General features: G+C 48.0%; 1 long non-coding RNA gene across 1 annotated transcript in view; it reads left to right on the forward strand.

Moving 5' to 3' along the window:
* The window catches only part of LOC119846831, a 30228-nt gene extending 12259 nt beyond the window's left edge, over positions 1 to 17969 (forward strand). The window contains exons 4-7 of the long non-coding RNA XR_006276637.1: positions 15607 to 15735; positions 16101 to 16237; positions 16742 to 16883; positions 17184 to 17969. This is a non-coding gene — a long non-coding RNA (uncharacterized LOC119846831). The remainder of the gene's footprint in view (positions 1 to 15606; positions 15736 to 16100; positions 16238 to 16741; positions 16884 to 17183) is intronic.
* Positions 17970 to 18266: the final 297 nt, after the last annotated feature.

An 18266-nucleotide genomic window follows, 5' to 3' on the forward strand; every position in this document is an offset into this window, starting at 1 on the left:
GTAAAAAGTGATTTTTATTAAAAGAAAAAGGAGGATTTAAGTTCCAAGTAATAACTAAAGGCAGGTAAATCTCACCCTCAGAGATCTTCCAATAAGCTTTTTTGACAAGCTAGACTCCTTCCTAGTCGGGGTCCAGCAATCACTCACACCCGCGTACTTATTGTCCTTTGTTCCAGTTTCTTTCAGGCATCTCTTTGGGGTGGAGAGGTTGTCTTTCAAGCCAGCTGAAGACAAAATGGAGGGGTTTCCAGGGGCTTATGTAGTCTTTCTCTTGTGGGTGGAAACCCCTCCGTTCTCCTGTGTAAAATCCCCTCCACAAGATGCAGTTTTGTAGTCACCTGGGCAAGTCACATGTCTGTGAATGATTCAGCTTTTTGCAGGCTGATGCCATTGTTCACGTTAGTTTGAATGTTCCCAGGAAAGCTTAGGTGGGGGTGGGCATCTCCCAAAGTCCATTGTTAAGTAATCCCAATTACTTGAATAACCCCTTCACGCTATGTTGAACAAATCTGCCTTAGATGCTTCCTACAGCAAATAATTTAAATACAAGCATAGAGCCAACGCTCATAACTTCAGATATAAAAATGATACATGTATACAAATAGGATGAATGCTTTCAGTAGAACATAACCTTTGCAAAAATACGTTACATGGCATATCTAGCATAAAACATATTCCAGTTATGTCATTTACATTCATAAGCATATTTCTATAAAGCATTATGGGGTGCAACATCACACCCTTCTCCTGAACTTACTGCCAGAGACTTGGACGCTGTCGATGGCAGAGGCAGTACATGTAAAATCCTTGTTTGTTTCTGGTCACATCCCCTTCTAGTACCTTTAAACCTTATGATGTCATTCACAGGTGTTTTAGCAAAGTTCTGGGTTCCTGGTCCCTGGGTGCCTGAAAACATGTTGAGGTGTAGTACTGTTAACAGAATGCAGATAGCAACATTGGTTAAAATGTAGGAGTCTTGGCATTTAGCCACCAAAACCATGAGATGGTGTGTCTCTGTTTCCCCTGCCACACATCAGCGTAGGCCTGTTGTGCTTTCGCTGCTATGCCAAGCTTCCAGCCTGTTTACAGTTATAAGCTGAAAGGCAACATGCATATGGAACTGTTTTGTCACCATCCCTAGCATGTACAAAAGTTTTTTCCACAAATTGGGTATGTTATATACCTTTAAAGGGTTTACCATTAATATTAATTTTGACCCATAGGTGAAGTAGCAAAAGACACCAGATTAATGGCAAATCTACGGCAGACAGGCTTTGTTTACACAATTTAGCTTGTTTTGTGTCTCTTGCATTTCCCAATTCCATTGTGTACCATGTAGGTGCTCTGATGCAGATTCTTCTGCTTCTTTGGAGAAGGCTTTCAGGCACGTGTTTGAGGCTTTGGCAAGGAAAGGGTGCACTGCAACCATGCCTGCCCTTGGCCCCTCCCTTTGGAATTTCTTTTAGGTTGACCTAAAAGCTTCTCTGCAATGGCCTCCTCTTCCTGGAGTGCTTCTTTAGCACCTTGATCATCCAGTAGCCCCACTGATTGTCAGGCTTCCTGCTTCTGATGTATGTAAAATTTTTGCAGTTACTTTTTCTGACTTTTGCGAGTTGCACTTCAGATTCTTTTTTGGCCTAGTTTCAGAGTAGCAGCCGTGTTAGTTTATATTCACAAAAATAAAAGGAGTACTTGTGGCACCTTAGAGACTAACAAATTTATTTGAGCATAAGCTTTCGTGAGCTACAGCTCACTTCATCGGATGCATTTGGTGGAAAATACAGAGGGGAGATTGATATACACACACAGAGAACATGAAACAATGGGTTTTATCATACACACTGTAAGGAGAGTGATCACTTAAGATAAGCCATCACCAGCAGCAGGGGGGGGAAGGAGGAAGACCTTTCATGGTGACAAGCAAGGTAGGCTATTTCCAGCAGTTAACAAGAACATCTGAAGAACAGTGAGGGGTGGGGTTGGGGGGAGAAATAACATGGGGAAATAGTTTTACTTTGTGTAATGACTCATCCATTCCCAGTCTCTATTCAAGCCTAATTTAATTGTATCCAATTTGCAAATTAATTCCAATTTAGCGGTCTCTTGTTGGAGTTGTAGAGCCAGGCTCTACGATATAACCGCATTTGCTCCAACCCCTCAGACAGAGACAAACACCTACAAGATCTCTATCATGCATTCCTGCAATTACAATACTCACCTGCTGAAGTGAAGAAACAGATTGATAGAGTCCGAAGAGTACCCAGAAGTCACCTACTACAGGACAGGCCCAACAAAGAAAATAACAGGACGCCATTAGCCATCACCTTCAGCCCCCAACTAACACCTCTCCAAAACATCATCAAGGATCTACAACCTATCCTGAAGGACGACCCAGCGCTCTCACAGATCTTGGGAGACAGGCCAGTCCTTGCTTACAGACAGCCCCCCAATCTGAAGCAAATACTCACCAGCAACCACACAACAGAACCGCTAACCCAGGAGCCTATCCTTGCAACAAAGCCTGTTGCCAACTCTGTCCACATATCTATTCAGGGGACACCATCATAGGGCCTAATCACATCAGCCACACTATCAGAGGCTCCAGAGTAGCAGCCATGTTAGTCTGTATTCGCAAAAAGAAAAGGAGTACTTGTAGCACCTTAGAGACTAACACATTTATTTGAGCATAAGCTTTCGTGAGCTACAGCTCACTTCATCGGATGCATTTGGTGGAAAATACAGAGGGGAGATTGATATACATACACAGAGAACATGAAACAATGGGTTTTATCATACACACTGTAAGGAGAGTGAGTTAGTTAGTTAGCTAGTCTCTAAGGTGCCACAAGTACTCCTTTTCTTTTTACTGTAAGGAGAGAGATCACTTAAGATGAGCCATCACCAGCAGCGGGGGGGGAGGAAGGGAAACCTTTCATGGTGACAAATAAGGTAGGCTATTTCCAGCAGTTAACAAGAACATCTGAGGAACAGTGGGGTGGGGTGGGGTGGGGTGGGGGGGAGAAATAACATAGGGAAATAGTTTTACTATTTACACAAAGTAAAACTATTTCCCCGTGTTATATTATCACAGAGAAGGATTCTCCCGCTATGCCCCATCGTAGCAGTTCTTGCTCACAACCTATCAACTTCTGGAAAGAGACTTAACTAGCTTGAAAAAGCTGACAGTAAAGAGTTACCTAATTTTCTGATGCCCATTTGTAACGGGGCAACTAAATGACAGATATGGTATGGCAGCACCCATTTTTTCAGTGTGCGTGTGTGTGTGTTCCTACTGTATTTTCCACTGCATGCATCTGATAAAGTGGGTTTTAGCCCACGAAGGCTTATGCCCAGATAAATTTGCTATTCTCTAAGGTGTCAGGAGAACTCCTTGTTTTTTTGTTTTTTTTTATTTGCTGATACAGACTAACACAGCTACCATTCTGAAACCTGAGATAAAGTTCAGTGTTAATTAGCTTTTATCATGCAAGAAAGAAATCTTGGAGTCAGAGTGAATAGTTCTTTGCAAACATCTGTTCAATGGGCAGCAGCACAAAAAAGGTAACAGAATGTTAGGAACTATTAGGAAAGGGAAAAATAATAAAACAGAAAATATCACAATGGCACTATGTAAATCTCTGATATGCCCACACCTGGAATACTCCATACAGTTCCAGTAACCCCATCTCACAAAAGATATATTAGATGTGGAAAAGGTGCAGAGAAGGGCGTCAACCACGACGATTGGAACCACTTCCCTGGGAGGAAAGATTAAAAAGACTGGGACTGGTCAGCTTAGAAAAGAGACGACTAAGGGGAGTCATGACAGAGGTCCATGAAATCAGCAGTGGTGTGGAGAAAAATGAATCAGGAAGTGTTCTTTACCCCTCTCGTAACAAAAGAACCAGGGGAAATTAATAGGCAGCAGGTTTAAATGAAGCTAAAGAAGGTACTTCTTCACACAACACACAGTCAACCTGTGAAGCTCATTACCAGGGGATATGGTGAAGGGCAAAAGTATAACTGGGTTCAAAAAGAATTAGTGAAGTTCCTGGTAGATAGGTGCATCAGTGGCTCTCAGCCAAGATGGTCAGAGATGCAACCTCATGCTTGGGAGTGTCCTTAAATCTTCAGCTGCCAGAAGTGTCTGGCACTGGCCATAGTCATAGATAGGAATACTGAACTAGATGGACCATTGGTCTGACCCAGTAGGAGTGTGCTTACTGTCTAGCCCCCCCGGTAACTCCCCCCTACAGCCCAGCTGTAGGTGTCTGCATTCTTCCCCAGAGCTCCTTGTAGCCTCAAAACCCTTCCCAGACACTGAGCCCCCAAATCCTTGTACACCTGGTGCCTGCCCTTGCCCCTACTCCTCATGGCAACCCAAGGCAGAGAAAGTTGACATGTGGTGAGCCTGCAACAGAGCCAAGTACTGAGTAATGACACTGCGGTGTCCCATGCTCCAGGCAGGATCCATCTGCTCTGGGGAGAGTCCACATCACTTGTCATGCTCAGGGGCATGCACCCTCTTCTCCCGTGCCCCCTTGATCTCTCACGGGACTGAGCAGAATCTGTCTGCCAATAGGCTTGGTCTCTGTCGTACTGGGAAGGATGTGCACTGCTTGCCAGGCTCAGGGGGTCATTCCTTCCACCCCACCCATCTTGGTAGAGAGTTTGGGCTTAGAAGAAGTGGGACTGGGACTAGAGCTGCCCAGAACCATACTGTCACCCCCAGCTCCATTATTGCAGCACCCAAAAGTCTTATTCAGGGTCCGGGTCTCCTTGTGCTGAGCACTGCATGGAAAATCAGAGAGACAGGAGGATGCATATGGAGATGAGTGTGTAAGGCATGTGGATGGATGGAGGGATGCATGGGTGGCTGAAGGGTTGGATGGTGATGTCAGAGGCTACTAGATTGGTGGGTTCAGCTCATGGCTGCTGGCCCTGTCACCTCCAGGCCCCCATTTCCTGTACCATCCACCCAGCAGAACCTGCCCCCGCACCACTACACTGGTGCTACATGCAGTGTGCAACCTGCTGCTCAGGGATGTACAAACATGCGGTCTTCCGGCTGCTGAACCGCCTGCTCCAAAGCCTGCCGCAGGCCTCATGTTCCTTGGGTAGCAAGACTTTGGCCGGGGGGTCCCTCAAACCTCCTCACATCCTGTACCCAGAGCAGCCTACTAAGCATAGAGACTGAGGCTAACAAACCCCAGCTGCTCCCGCCCGCCTCCAGCTGGAGCTGCAGCCCAGGGCCCAGCTGAGCCAGGTAGCCAGTGACCCAAACAGGTGGGGACCCTGGTGTCTCAGGAGTGGGAAATGTGTCACCATCTTCTCTGTAGCACCATGGCACTGTTACACCATAGTGGCTACCTGCAGGGCACAAAACTGGCTCAATGGGGTGGGCAAAGCTGGGCCGGGGCTGTAGCATCCCAAACTGCTCGATGTCCCAATTTCCTACTACTAGGAGTTACTGGCACCTAGGGTTTTTGTTTTTGTTTTTTTTTGAGCTGTCCTGCCACATTTGCCACACCCATAATTTCCCATTTCTGGGTCTAGGGGTAGGGAGTTGTTTTACTTGTGTCTAAATATTAAAAAGATTTCACAGGAGTAGCAAACTGACACAAAGAACAGCTGTCTGCCCCTCCCTGGTTCAGAGGTAGCCATTTGTGACAACCAGCAATTCAGGCACCAGTGAAGTCATAGGATCATAAATATTTTCATTATGATTTGTTTTTAATAATGTACAAAATATGGTAAATACAACATCACAATAAAAATGTAGGAAGGCTTAAGATTTGGGCAGTAGGCTGGGTTCCTGCCTTTGGATACAGAGTAGCAGCCGTGTTAGTCTGTATTCGCAAAAAGAAAAGGAGTACTTGTGGCACCTTAGAGACTAACAAATTTTTTTTTTTGTTAAAATTTGTTAGTCTCTAAGGTGCCACAAGTACTCCTTTTCTTTTTGCCTTTGGATAGTGACCCCAGGTAGACCTATTGGGGCAGGGGATGACCTGTGTGTATATCTCCCCCACACCATTTGGGCAGTGACTTCTGGTGGCCAGCTGGGGCACTGCCCTGTGTGTAACTACCAATTGAAGCAGTCACACCCCATCCCCTGGTGGGCAGGTGTGGCAGTGCCCTATTGTACACCTCCCCTCCCCCATTGTGGCAGTGACCCTGGTGGCCAGCTAAGAGTACAATCCTCCAACCCTCCCATTAACCCTAACCCCAATCCCCAGGGCACTGCACCTGCAAACGCAACAGGGCGTGGGAGGTGCTCGCTTCAGGCAGGGGTGGGGAAATCCTGGGGCCACAAGTTCAGTACCTGGGTTGAGGCTCCCCCTGCTAAGAGAAGCAGTGAGGGCAGGGAGATAGGAGTGAAGCAATACATGGTGAGAGATTTAGTCTCTATGGCAGATGTAGTGTCCGCTGCTTCTATCTCCCATCTTCCATTGCCAGGACCGGCCCTGACTTCCATTTATAGGGCAAAGGCGGTACGAGGCCAGAAATGGAAGTTGCCATGATGTGCCGTGAGCGGTGCTGTTGTTAGAAGTCTGGAGGAGCAGGTGGGGTCGCGCTACTACAGAGGGGTGCCGAGCTTGCTGTGAAGGGGCCCCGCCCTCATGGGAGATTCCCTGCCTTGCCCTGCGCACCGCTCCGCACCAACCTCAGTGCCCCGCGGGAGGTGCAGGCTCCAGGTTGTTGCTTTGCAGCAGGGAACCTCACATCCGTGACCCCTCCCCCTCACATGCCAGTCAGGCACCCCTAGTCCGTGCTACATGTCCCCATCCTATCTCCACTAATTCCCTAGTTCCCCCAATTATAGAACTGGGGCAACTTCCGCTCACTGTGCCCAGTTGGACTCTAATAGAGAGCTTACCGAGGCAACTTCATTTCCGGTCATTGTTCCTGGTTGCCCTATATTAGAACCTTTCCGGGGCAACCTAACTTTTGGTCACTGTGCCCCATGGGACCCGATTGCAACGGGTACCGGGCAAATGACTTCTGTTCCCTGTCAGGCTGCGTTAAAGCGCGGCCTGATTCAACACCCCATGGGACAGCCAGTGCGGCAGCGGCGGTCGTCGTGATAGGCTGCGCGCTGAGCGGGCGGAGCTGCCGCATTTTCGCTGGGAGGTACTGATGTCGCATTAAGAAAAGGAGGACTTGTGGCACCTTAGAGACTAACAAATTTATTAGAGCATAAGCTTTCGTGAGCTACAGCTCACTTCATCGGATGCAAGTGAGCTGTAGCTCACGAAAGCTTATGCTCTAATAAATTTGTTAGTCTCTAAGGTGCCACAAGTACTCCTTTTCTTTTTGCGAATACAGACTAACACGGCTGCTACTCTGATGTCGCATTGAGAGTGACTGGGGCGGAGTTAACCCTTGGTGGACCGGGCGCCTGTGAGCAATGGGCGGGGTCGGGGGGGTGGTTGGTCCATGGAATCGGGGCAGAGGAGGATGGGATGGGGGGGGTCCAGCGGGAATGGGGGTGGAGAGTCCTGGGGAAGAGGTTGGTCTCTATTTCTTTGGTGCCTGGCTGGGAGGGGTTCTGGGGAGGAGTGGGGGGTTCTGGGGCGTGGCTGAGCTCTCTCTGGCGCTGTGCTGGGCTCTCTCCCTCTGCAGGGCTGGGCTGGGGACAGTGGGTCTCTGTGGAGCTTGGCTGAGGGGGCCAAGCTGGGAGGTCCCAAGGAGCTGTGTGAAGGGGGAGTCCCAGGGGCTTGGTGTATCTCTCTGTCTCTGTCCCTCCAGGGGTCAGCAATGTGTCCGAGGTAAAAATTTCAAGGTCTGTGGTAATTTGTCAAGAAATGTTGAATGACATAACCCCCCCAATCTCTGTCACTAAGTACGGTAATTTTGGCAAGTGTCCATTGCACAACATGGTGGTGCTGACCCTGTCTCTCTTCCCACTGGCCAAGTCTCTGTCTGCACTAGAAGCATCCGGGCCTGGCCCCACCTCTGGCCTGGGAGAGGGACCCACTGCCAGGATACTCAGGCATGTGTTGTTGTGGTCCCCTTCCAAGTGTGGGCCCGGTGCGATGGTGCCATTGGCACTGTATTAAACCTGGTACTGAGAGCGACGCGTGAGGAAGGCCAGTCATCTCTATGGCTGGGGAAGGTCCTAGCCCTGGAAACACCCACTGACTGCATGTGTGTGTAGCCCTGCTCGAGTGCACCAGTGTTTGACTGAGCCAGGGCCAAATCCTTTATGGGCCCAGTCATGTAAGTAAAGGACAAATTTCTTCCTATGTAGATCAGAGCTCTTTGGAATCACTGAACAGAAAGTCTGCAGCAGAAACAAGTTTTCCAGTAACTGTTAATTAGTATTTAATGCTTCTAACTGCATCAAGACAACTAGCCTTCAAAGGTGTGTGTGTGGGAATTGGGGTCATGTGTTAGCATAATCAAAATGGCTTGATTAGCCCCAGTGGAGGGCTTTTCATTCACAGATTCAAAGGAAAGTGTGTTGTCATCTCCCTATTACAAATTAGGAAACAGAGAATCTTTTCCACTAGATATTTACTGGTAGGTTGTGTGTATGATGGAAGTTTTATGGAGAAGGTAGCTACTTCACTGCCTCATGCTGTTTGCTTTTCTTTTTCAATAGTCTTATTCCGGTGGCAAAGCTTACAACTGCTCTATAAGAACATACAATCACTTGTTTCATAGTGAATATATAAATATGCAGCCAAAAATCCTCATTATTCAGGCTAATGTAGAAACTGACACTTTACATTAAAGTGAAGACACTGGCTTTGATTGTTAATTATTCATGCCCCAATTAATAAAACTTTCAGGGAAGCTCCAAGTTATTAATCAATTGTTTATAAAATGCATATCAAATTTAACTTGTTTTCAAGCAATAACCAAAGTTCTTTAATGTTTATAAATCTCAAACAATAATTATCCTATATTTAAGTGGTATCCAGTGTGGAGCTTTGTGGTGGGATGCCTACCCCCACTCAGAACTGGAAGGGATTTAGGTGGCTAGCCAGGCCTATTAACTCCACAGGCTGCACCTGGAGGAAGAGCCAGGGAATTGATTGCAAGCAGGCTCAGTTGGGCAGGGCCTATAAAGCTGGCAACAGGCAGATGTTAATTCCTTGGGAAGAAGGGTTAGAGGCTGCTACTGGGTAAGGAGAGTCACTACTAGGGAGGAAAGCTTGTAGCTAGTACTCCTAGCCTAGGGAAGGAGCAGTGAGGGCTGGGAGAGTAAAGCCCAGAACTGCTGGGTTGACGGTCCCTGGAGTAGCGAGTAGACCCAGGTTCCCCTACTGTCTGCTGGGGAAGAGACACCATCAGGGCAGTACAGGAGACAACTGCCTGAGACTGTTTGCATAAGAGGATTTTGGGTAATCCTGGAAGGGAGAAAACATGGATGATGACCTAGCTGGAGGGCCTGGTCATGAAGAGGTAGCTGGAGTGAGACAGGTCCCTAGGGCAAGAGAGTGACGGGAGACGCACCAGCTGAGGAGGGCATGGCAATTGTAGAGCTAATCCTCAGAGCGGCCATGAAGAGGCACCACTAGCAGTGAGTGCACCCTGTCTGTGATGGGATCTCCCAGGGTGCAGTCTGGGACTGTGCCCCCTGAACTCTCACCAGCCCGGGCTGTCTCTCATGATGCCTTGCGAGTGACCTGCAGCAGCCTCGCCAGAAGTTGTGATCACTCAGCACAACTGCAAGTGGAGCCCAACACCCAGCTAGATTGCATGAGTGCTTCTAGAGAAAGGCACTAGTCATGTCCCCTCAGTACTGTACCTTAGGAATATACCATCTTGCCCTGCTCAAGATGGGCAGTGCAAATTTATTAATTGGTTCATCACTTCAACAATGGAAAGTGGATGTACATCAACCTGTGTAACCCTGAGTAGATTTTCCCCACGCTTTGTACAAACTCACTGGTAAAAATAAGCAATTAAATAAATGTATTGACTACAAAAAGTAAATTTTAAGTGATAAGCAAAAAGTCAGAGTTAGTTACCAAATTAAATAAAATATAAGTATGCAGTCTAAACTCTCAACCCTATGAGACTAGGCAGCAACTAGATTAAGCAGTTTTTCTCACCCCACTTGGATATTGCAGTCCTTAATATACAGTTTGTTCCTTAAACCTGGGCCAATCTCCTATGTTGGAGTCTTCTTTTCAGTGTCTTGGTTTCTTGCAGCATAGGTAGGGGCAGGAGAAGGGCCCATGATGTGTCCACTCTGTCTGTTTTATACCCCCAGTCCAAGTGCTTGGGGAGCACAAGTCCAGGCATGTCTGGGGGGCATTGCTGAGTCTCTCCAAGCAAGGTTGAGCAACTCTTCTGGTATGGCCTCATGGAGGTGAGTCATTGCATTGTAGCTCTCTTGCTAGACAATGGCTGTTGATGGGTTGATTGACACCCTGCCCAGGCATTGGTTACTTTCCTTGCTGTTGCCTCTGGGGAGCTACTATCTGGTTGATTCCCCAACTTCCAGCATGTTTTAGTGACCACCATACAACATGATTCTCATAACTTCATATGCATTAATGATACACATATATGGATAGAGAAATGACTTCCAACGGATCATAACCTTTCCCCTGATACCTTACAAGGTATGCTTCACGTGTAAGATCATGATTATATGATGAGAAATATGGGGTTACAGTATGCTCCCCAAGGAATAGAATGTCACACTGTCACAGGCTTAAAATAGGTGAATTAAAAAGCTTGTCTAATAAATAACTATAAAATATTTTTTTCCTTCAGACAAGGTTAAACATTTTTATCTAGGAAGATGACTGAAGCTGGTTGTTGCAGTGCTGCATTTACCGTCTGTTGTTTACCTTGCACAACATAATTGCTTTGTTACTATTAGGCCCATCCCTGGAGATGGCAATATGTGGAAGTGCTGTTACCCACATGTATCATAGAATATCAGGGTTGGAAGGGACCTCAGGAGGTCATCTAGTCCAACCCCCTGCTCAAAGCAGGACCAATCCCCAACTAAATCATCCCAGCCAGGGCTTTGTCAAGCCTGACCTTAAAAACTTCTAAGGAAGGAGATTCCACCATCTCCCTAGGTAATGCATTCCAGTGTTTCACCACTCTCCTAGTGAAAAAGTTTTTCCTAATATCCAACCTAAACCTCCCTGACTGCAACTTGAGACCATTACTCCTCATTCTGTCATATGCTACCACTGAGAACAGTCTAGATCCATCCTCTTTGGAACCCCCTTTCTGGGAGTTGAAAGCAGCTATCAAATCCCGCCTCATTCTTCTCTTCCGCAGACTAAACAAAATCCCGGTTCCCTCAGCCTCTCCTCATAAGTCATGTGTTCCAGTCCCCTAATCATTTTTGTTGCCCTCTGCTGGACTCTTTCCAATTTTTCCATATCCTTCTTGTAGTGTGTGACCCAAAACTGGTCACAGGACTCCAGATGAGGCCTCACCGATGTCGGATAGAGGAGAACAATCGCGTCCCTGGATCTGCTGGCAATGCCCCTACTTATACATCCCAAAATACCATTGGCCTTCTTGGCAACAACGGCACACCCTTGACTCATATCCAGCTTCTCGTCCACTGTAACCCCTAGGTCCTTTTCTGCAGAACTGCTGCCTAGCCATTCGGTCCCTAGTCTGTAGTGGTGCATGGGATTCTTCCATCCTGAGTGCAGGACTCTGCACTTGTCCCTGTTGAACCGCATCAGATTTCTTTTGGCCCAATCCTCTAATTTGTCTAGGTCCCTCTGTATCCTATCCCTACCCTCCAGCATATCTATCTCTCCTCCCAGTTTAGTGTCATCTGCAAACTTGCTGAGGGTGCAATCCACACCATCCTCCAAATCATTAATGAAGATATTGAACAAAACCGGCCTGAGGACCGATCCTTGGGGCACTCTGCTTGATACCGGCTGCCAACTAGATATGGAGCCATTGATCATTACCTGTTGAGCCCGACAATCTAGCCAGCTTTCTATCCACCTTATAATCCATCCAGACCATACTACTTTAACTTGCTGGCAAGAATACTGTGGGAACAGACATAATGTAGGATCAGACCCATAGCTGGAAAAATTAAGGTTCATGTGAGACAAGTTTAGCTTTCCTCCCCAGGTGGGGAGGGCAAATAAGAATCGAGGAGGTCTTGTGATTAACTCAGGAGAGACCTGGGGAAATAAGGGAAGAGGGGACAAGTTCCTGGGATAGTTCCTGGGGAAGGGAGCTCTGGTGGGAGCCTAATTTCAGTTAAATGGGGCTCAGGCAGGGCAGATGCCTGAGAAGCTATAGCAAGAGTGAGGAAGTAGTTGCAGGTGTGTGCTGCAAGGAGCAAGACTGGCTCTTGTAGGGAGAAAGGACAGAACCCATTTCTGGGAATGAGAGCTGGGGCCTCCAGATACGGGGAGGGAGAGTTCACTGAACCCAGCTCTGGGAAGGAGGGCTGGGGACTCTTGACTCAAGGAGAGGAATTCTGTGCCTCTTCTCCCTGTCCCCATGTGTCTCTGTGCCCTCACTCAGTCACCCCTTCCCCCTCTGCCCATGTGGCCCTGCACCTCCACTCCCATTCAGCCTCTGTCCTCCCCCACTAGCCCCAATGAGACTCTGTCTGTCTCCCCGTAGCCGCTGTTTCCTGACCTGGTGCAACAGGCACTGGGAAGAAGGCAGGCTGTTTCTCTTCCCGAGCTGGCTGGGAGTGGCTACTGTGTCCAAGCACCACAGTGCCCACTGGTGGGGCAAAAAGGTGGAACTGCAGCAACATGCCAGCAGAAGTTTTTTTCTGTGCAAAAAATTAAAAATATGTGCAGCTCATTAATTATGAACATGCACAGTGGCACAGAATTCTCCCAGGAATAACATAGCATCCTCAATGCTACCAAACCATGTCACCTTCAGCCAAAAACCACATCCCACCCCGAGGGAGCAAAAAGCCTGTGTGAACTCAACACACCCAAGACAGGAAGAGATTCACCCCCTCACACACCAAGCCCAGCCAAAGTGGGAGGGTGCTCCCTCTTCCTAGTCACAGGGTCCTCGGGGCTCATTGATGGAGAAGTTTGGTAGGCAGTGGGGGGCCCATGAAGCACTGGCTCAGGTGTGGTTTCCATTTCACAATGGGGCTAGACTCTGACCCTCAAACTTCTTTTCCCTTGGTTCTAAACACAACCCAAGAAGAAAAATGAAAGTTATCATTGGAGTTTGCAATGCTGTGAAGGCTCTTGCCCACAATCCTCCTTCCCATTACACAGTTAGTTACACCACAGGTGCAAGGCCTCTGCCACCTCCCCCTGCAAGGGCCCGTGCACAGGGATCAGCTCCATGTAAATGGCCTCTCACTGCTCTCTCAGACAGCTCTGACTACCCAAGCACTTAATACATAATTTCAGGGAAGCAGACTGGTTTCATCAACTCTATGTCACATCCACTAGACTAGAGACAGAAGCAACAATAAATCACTTCCTTCCATGCCCCTCCACCTGTAAATCTATATCTATCATGACCCATCTAGGTACAGAGTTATTGACACCCAAGTTTCTACACCTGCCAATATCCAATGAAAGGAGATATAAGGGTCTTTGGCTGTGTCATAACCATACAGCTAAGGGTAGCCTAGAATTCCCCCTTACCTGTAAGGGGTTAAGAAGCTCAAATAACCTGGTTGGCACCTGATCAAAAGGACCAATAGGGAAAGAAGATACTTTCAAATCTTGCCGGGGGAACGCTTTGTTTTGTGTGTTCTCTTGGGAAGCAGAGAAGCATCAGGTCAGAAAACTCATCCTATAAACCATCCTAAAAATCTCTCATATTACAAAAATTGTAAGTAAAAGCCAGGCAAGGTGTGTTAGATTATCTTTTATTTTGCTTGTGAATTTTTCCTTTCCTGGAGGGAGGTTTATTCCTGTTTTTTGTAACTTTGAAACTAAGCCTAGAGGAAGTTCTGCTGTGTTTTTGAATCTTTTGTTACCCTGTAAAGTTATTTTCTTCCTGATTTTACAGAGGTGATTTTTACTTTTTTTTTTTTTTAATAAAATTCTTCTTTTAAGAACCTGACTGACTTCTCTGTTATCCTAAGACCCAGGGGTTTGGGTCTGTCATCACTTTGTAACCAATTGGTTAGGTTATTATTCTCAAGCCTCCCCAGGAAAGGGGGTGTAAGGGCGTGGGGGGGTATTTTGGGGGAATAGGAACTCCAAGTGGTCCTTTCCCTGATTCTTTGTTAAATCACTTGGTGGTGGCAGCGTACCCTCCAAGGGCAAAGAATTTGTGCCTTGGGAAAGTTTTAACCTAAGCTGGTAGAAATAAGCTTAGGGGTCTTTCATGTGGGTCCCCACATCTGTACCCTAGAGTTCAGAGTGGGGAGGGAACCCTATGTCATGGAGTCCCCAGGTGATGCTCTGGAACTGCTCCCTACGAAGCCAGTCAGGACTCTGGGGAAGTCTCCTTTCTGTGACAGGTTTCAGAGTAGCAGCCGTGTTAGTCTGTATTCGCAAAAAGAAAAGGAGTACTTGTGAATTTTCCACCAAAGGCATCCGATGAAGTGAGCTGTAGCTCACGAAAGCTTATGCTCTAATAAATGTGTTAGTCTCTAAGGTGCCACAAGTACTCCTTTTCCTTTCTGTGAGCAGACTGTCTTCAGGACACACAGCTCACACAACTTCCACCTTCCTGGGTCTGACCTCAGAGCATTCAGCATCCTCTGCCCCTCCGTGCGCTTCCCAAAGCGAGTCCGCCCAGGCGGGCTCCTGGGGAAGCCAGAGGGTCCTGCACCCCAACTTTGCAGTCAGACGTGACTCTCAGCCAGCCAGTAAAACAGAAGGTTTATTAGATGACAGGAACATGGTCTAAAATAGAGTTTGTAGGTGCAGAGAACCATACCCCTCAGCTGGGTCCATTTTGGGGGGCAGCAAGCCAGACAACCACGTCTGCACTTCACTCCTCGTCCTCAGCCAGCCCCAAACTGAAACTCTCTCCAGCCCCCACTCCTCTGGGCTTTGTCCCTTTCCCAGGCCAGGAGGTCACCTGATTCCTTTGTTCTCCAACCCTTTAGCTGTCACCTTGCAGGGGGGAAGGGCCAGGCCATCAGTTGCCAGGAACAGGGTGTTGGCCATTCTCTGTGTCCAGACCCCTGCACACACCTGCCCTCTAGAGCTCTGCAACGATCATACACACTTATCCCACCACCTAGATACTTAAGAACTGCATAGGGGAAACTGAGGCACCCCCAGAATATTCAGAGGAAACGAACAACAGTCCCGCTTCCTCACAGATAACTCCAGGAGGTGAGTTGCTTACTATCCTTCCATGTTTTTCTCTTTCTTTCCTCTCGTATGTTGGCCAACGCACATGCTCTGTCTCTATCTTTCTCTGTCCTTGCCCTGTGCTGTCTCCCTTCATAGGACACGGGCAGGCACGCTAGGTGTGCATCCCCATAGGCTATGTCTCAGAAGCCAAGAAGAAGCAGGAGGGGACAAAAATAATGCAGGGCAGTGCATGCGAGAGTGGAGTGGTGACTGTCAGTGTTAACTCCGTCTCTGTCGAGTGGAGCCGATGTAGATGGGATGAAAGAGGGAGGCAGGGCTGAGGGCAAGATTTCGAGCACCAATAGATCTTTTTGTAGTGATGGCTCATGCTTGGCTTTTGCAGCTGGGCTTCCTGAGGAATTTTCCAGGAGCTCTAGCCGGAGGAGAAATGGCAGAGGTGGACCTGAGCAGCTTGGGCATCTTTCCAAGGAGACAAACAGGCCACATGTTTCTGCCTTCTGCATAACTGGCTGTCAGGTCAGTGCTTTCAGTTCCTCGTCTGTACTCGCTGTAGTTTTCTTCACAGGCCGTGGGCTTCCTTGTTGGGTACGAGGCTCTGGGACTAAGGCTAAGGAAGGGACCAGAGTCTCCTGAACAAAGTGACTATTTTGGGTGCCGTTACAATGGGTGCCTTCTAGTTGCAGTTGTAAAGTAGTAATGGGAGATGGGTTGAGGGCGGAGCCGTGGGATACGGGAGATGTGAAATGAAGAGACTACACGATATTGCAGACGGAGATGTTTCAGAATAGCAGTTAGTCTCTAAGGTGCGACAAGTATTCCTTTACTCTTCAGATGGAGATGTAATTTTTTTTGTTCCCCCCCCTCTGCTGGCCTTAGTACGAAGGAAAAAAAAGTCAAGCCTCAGAGTTTACTGCCCTCATCCGATGGAAAGTGAGTGAGAGCAGCGAGGCTGTGACCATTGTTGATGCCAGGCAAGAGCCCTCCATCTGGGAGCCGAGCAATCGCCAGTCTCGGTGAGATAAGTGTCTGGTTTGGTGAGGACTCTGCTCACGCTCCACCTGAGTCCGGGTAGGGAAGCCCCATAAGTTAGGGTTCGGTTTGTAAGAAAAGGTTCCTGATCAGCTGAGGTTAGGAGGGAAAAAAGATCCCCATTTTCAAAGGCTGCTCGATTCTCTGGTCAGGAACGGTGTCTCCTCTGCAGCAGAAGGTTGGATGCAAGAGGATGACTCCAGGTGGTGAGTTGCTTGCCTTGCTCTCATGTTTCTCTGTCTTCTCCAGTGTGTTGGCCAACTCTCTCTTTCTCTCCTCTTCTCTCCTTGTGCGGTGTCCCTTCATAGGACACGGGTAGGTGTGCATTACCACAAGTGAGGTCTCGGGAGCCATGGAGAAGTCGGAGCGGATGAAAATTATGCAGGGCAGTGCGTGCGAGCGTGGAGCCACCCAATGCGTGGATGAGGGCAAGTTTTCCAGCACCAATGGAGCTTTGTATAATGATAGCTCAGGCTTGGCTTTTGCAGCTAATCTCGCAGAGGAATTGTCCAGGAGCCCTAGCCAGAGGAGAAATGGCCGAGGTTTACCTAAGCAGCTTGGACATCCTTCTAAGCAGACATGAAGAATCGTCAGCTTTCTGTCTCCCGCATAACTGGCTGTGAGTAAGCGGTCACTGCTTTGAATTCCTCATCTGTGCTCGCTGCAGTATTCTTCAGAGGCCGTGTGCTTCCTCTTTGGTTACGGGGCTCTGTGAGATTACGGCTGATGAGGGGCCAGAGTCTGCTGTGCAGAGTGATTATTTCGGGTGCCGTTGCAAGGGGTGCTTTCTAGTTGTAGTACTAAAGGCCTAATGGGGGGGAGGGGGCTGGGGCGGAACGCCGCCGTGTGGGAGAGGAAAAAAGAATAGCCTACGCGATGTTGCTCACTGAGATGGTAACTTATTTGTTTTCCTCCTTGGTCTGGCTTTAGTACAAACCGTTTACTCCCCTCTTCGGATGGAAAACGAGTGAGAGCAGTGAGCCAGCGAGCATTGTTGATGCAAGCCAGGAGCCGTCCAGTTGGCAGTGGAGCAGTCGCTAACGTCAGTGAGATAAGTGTTGGGTTTAGTTAAGGCTTTGCTCACGGCCCGCCTAGCTCCATGTAGGGACTCCCCATTAGCTGGAGCGGGGTTTGTAAGAAATGGTTCCTGACTAGCTGTGGTTATGAGAGAGACAAGGTCCCCATTTTCAGGGGCTACTCATTTCTTTGGCCAGGAACGGTGTCTCCTTTGCAGGAGAAGGTTACATCTAGGAGGATGACTCCAGCTGGTGAGTTGCTTGCCTTCCTCCCATGTTTTTCTCTCTCCTCTAGTGTGTTCGCCAACTGTCTCAGTCTCTCTCTCCTCTCCTCTCCTGGTGCCGTCTCCCTTTGTAGGACACGGGTAGGTGTGCATTCCCACAGGTGAGGTCTCGGGAGCCATGGAGAAGTCGGAGCGGACGAAAATGATGCAGGCTGTAGAAAGACTGCTGAAAGGAACTGAGAAGGTGGAAGTCCAGACTAAGACAGGAGTCTAGTCTGTAAAGAGAAACAACGGGAAGTCTAAACTACAGAAACTCTTCAAGTTGCTGAAAGAAATTTAGGATGAGAAATTAGTTCTTGAATCCAGTCTCTTTATGATTTAAGGCTTAGTATGCACGTGTATTTGTATTTGCTTAGTAATCTGCCTTCTTCTGTTTGCTATCCCTTATGATCACTTAAAATCTACCTTTTTATAGTTAAACTATTTTTTGTTTATTATTATTATTATTAAACCCAGTTTGTGCGACTGGTGCTCCGTGAGGAAATGCTTTGTGTATTACTCCAAGTGGCCACCTGGTGTCACTGTTGCTCCATGAGGGAAATGGTTGGTGGATTACCCTGAGTGGCCACCGAGTGTCACTGTACCTCCATGAGGAGAATGCTTTGTGCAATGCCTGGATTAGCCACCCCAGTGTCACTGTTGCTCCATGAAGGAAATGGTTGGTGCATTACCCTGAGTGGCCACGGAGTGTCACTGTTGCTTCAGGAGGGAAA

Source organism: Dermochelys coriacea, chromosome 22 (genome assembly GCF_009764565.3).
Source record: "Dermochelys coriacea isolate rDerCor1 chromosome 22, rDerCor1.pri.v4, whole genome shotgun sequence".
In the NCBI taxonomy this organism is placed as follows: Eukaryota; Metazoa; Chordata; order Testudines; family Dermochelyidae; genus Dermochelys; species Dermochelys coriacea.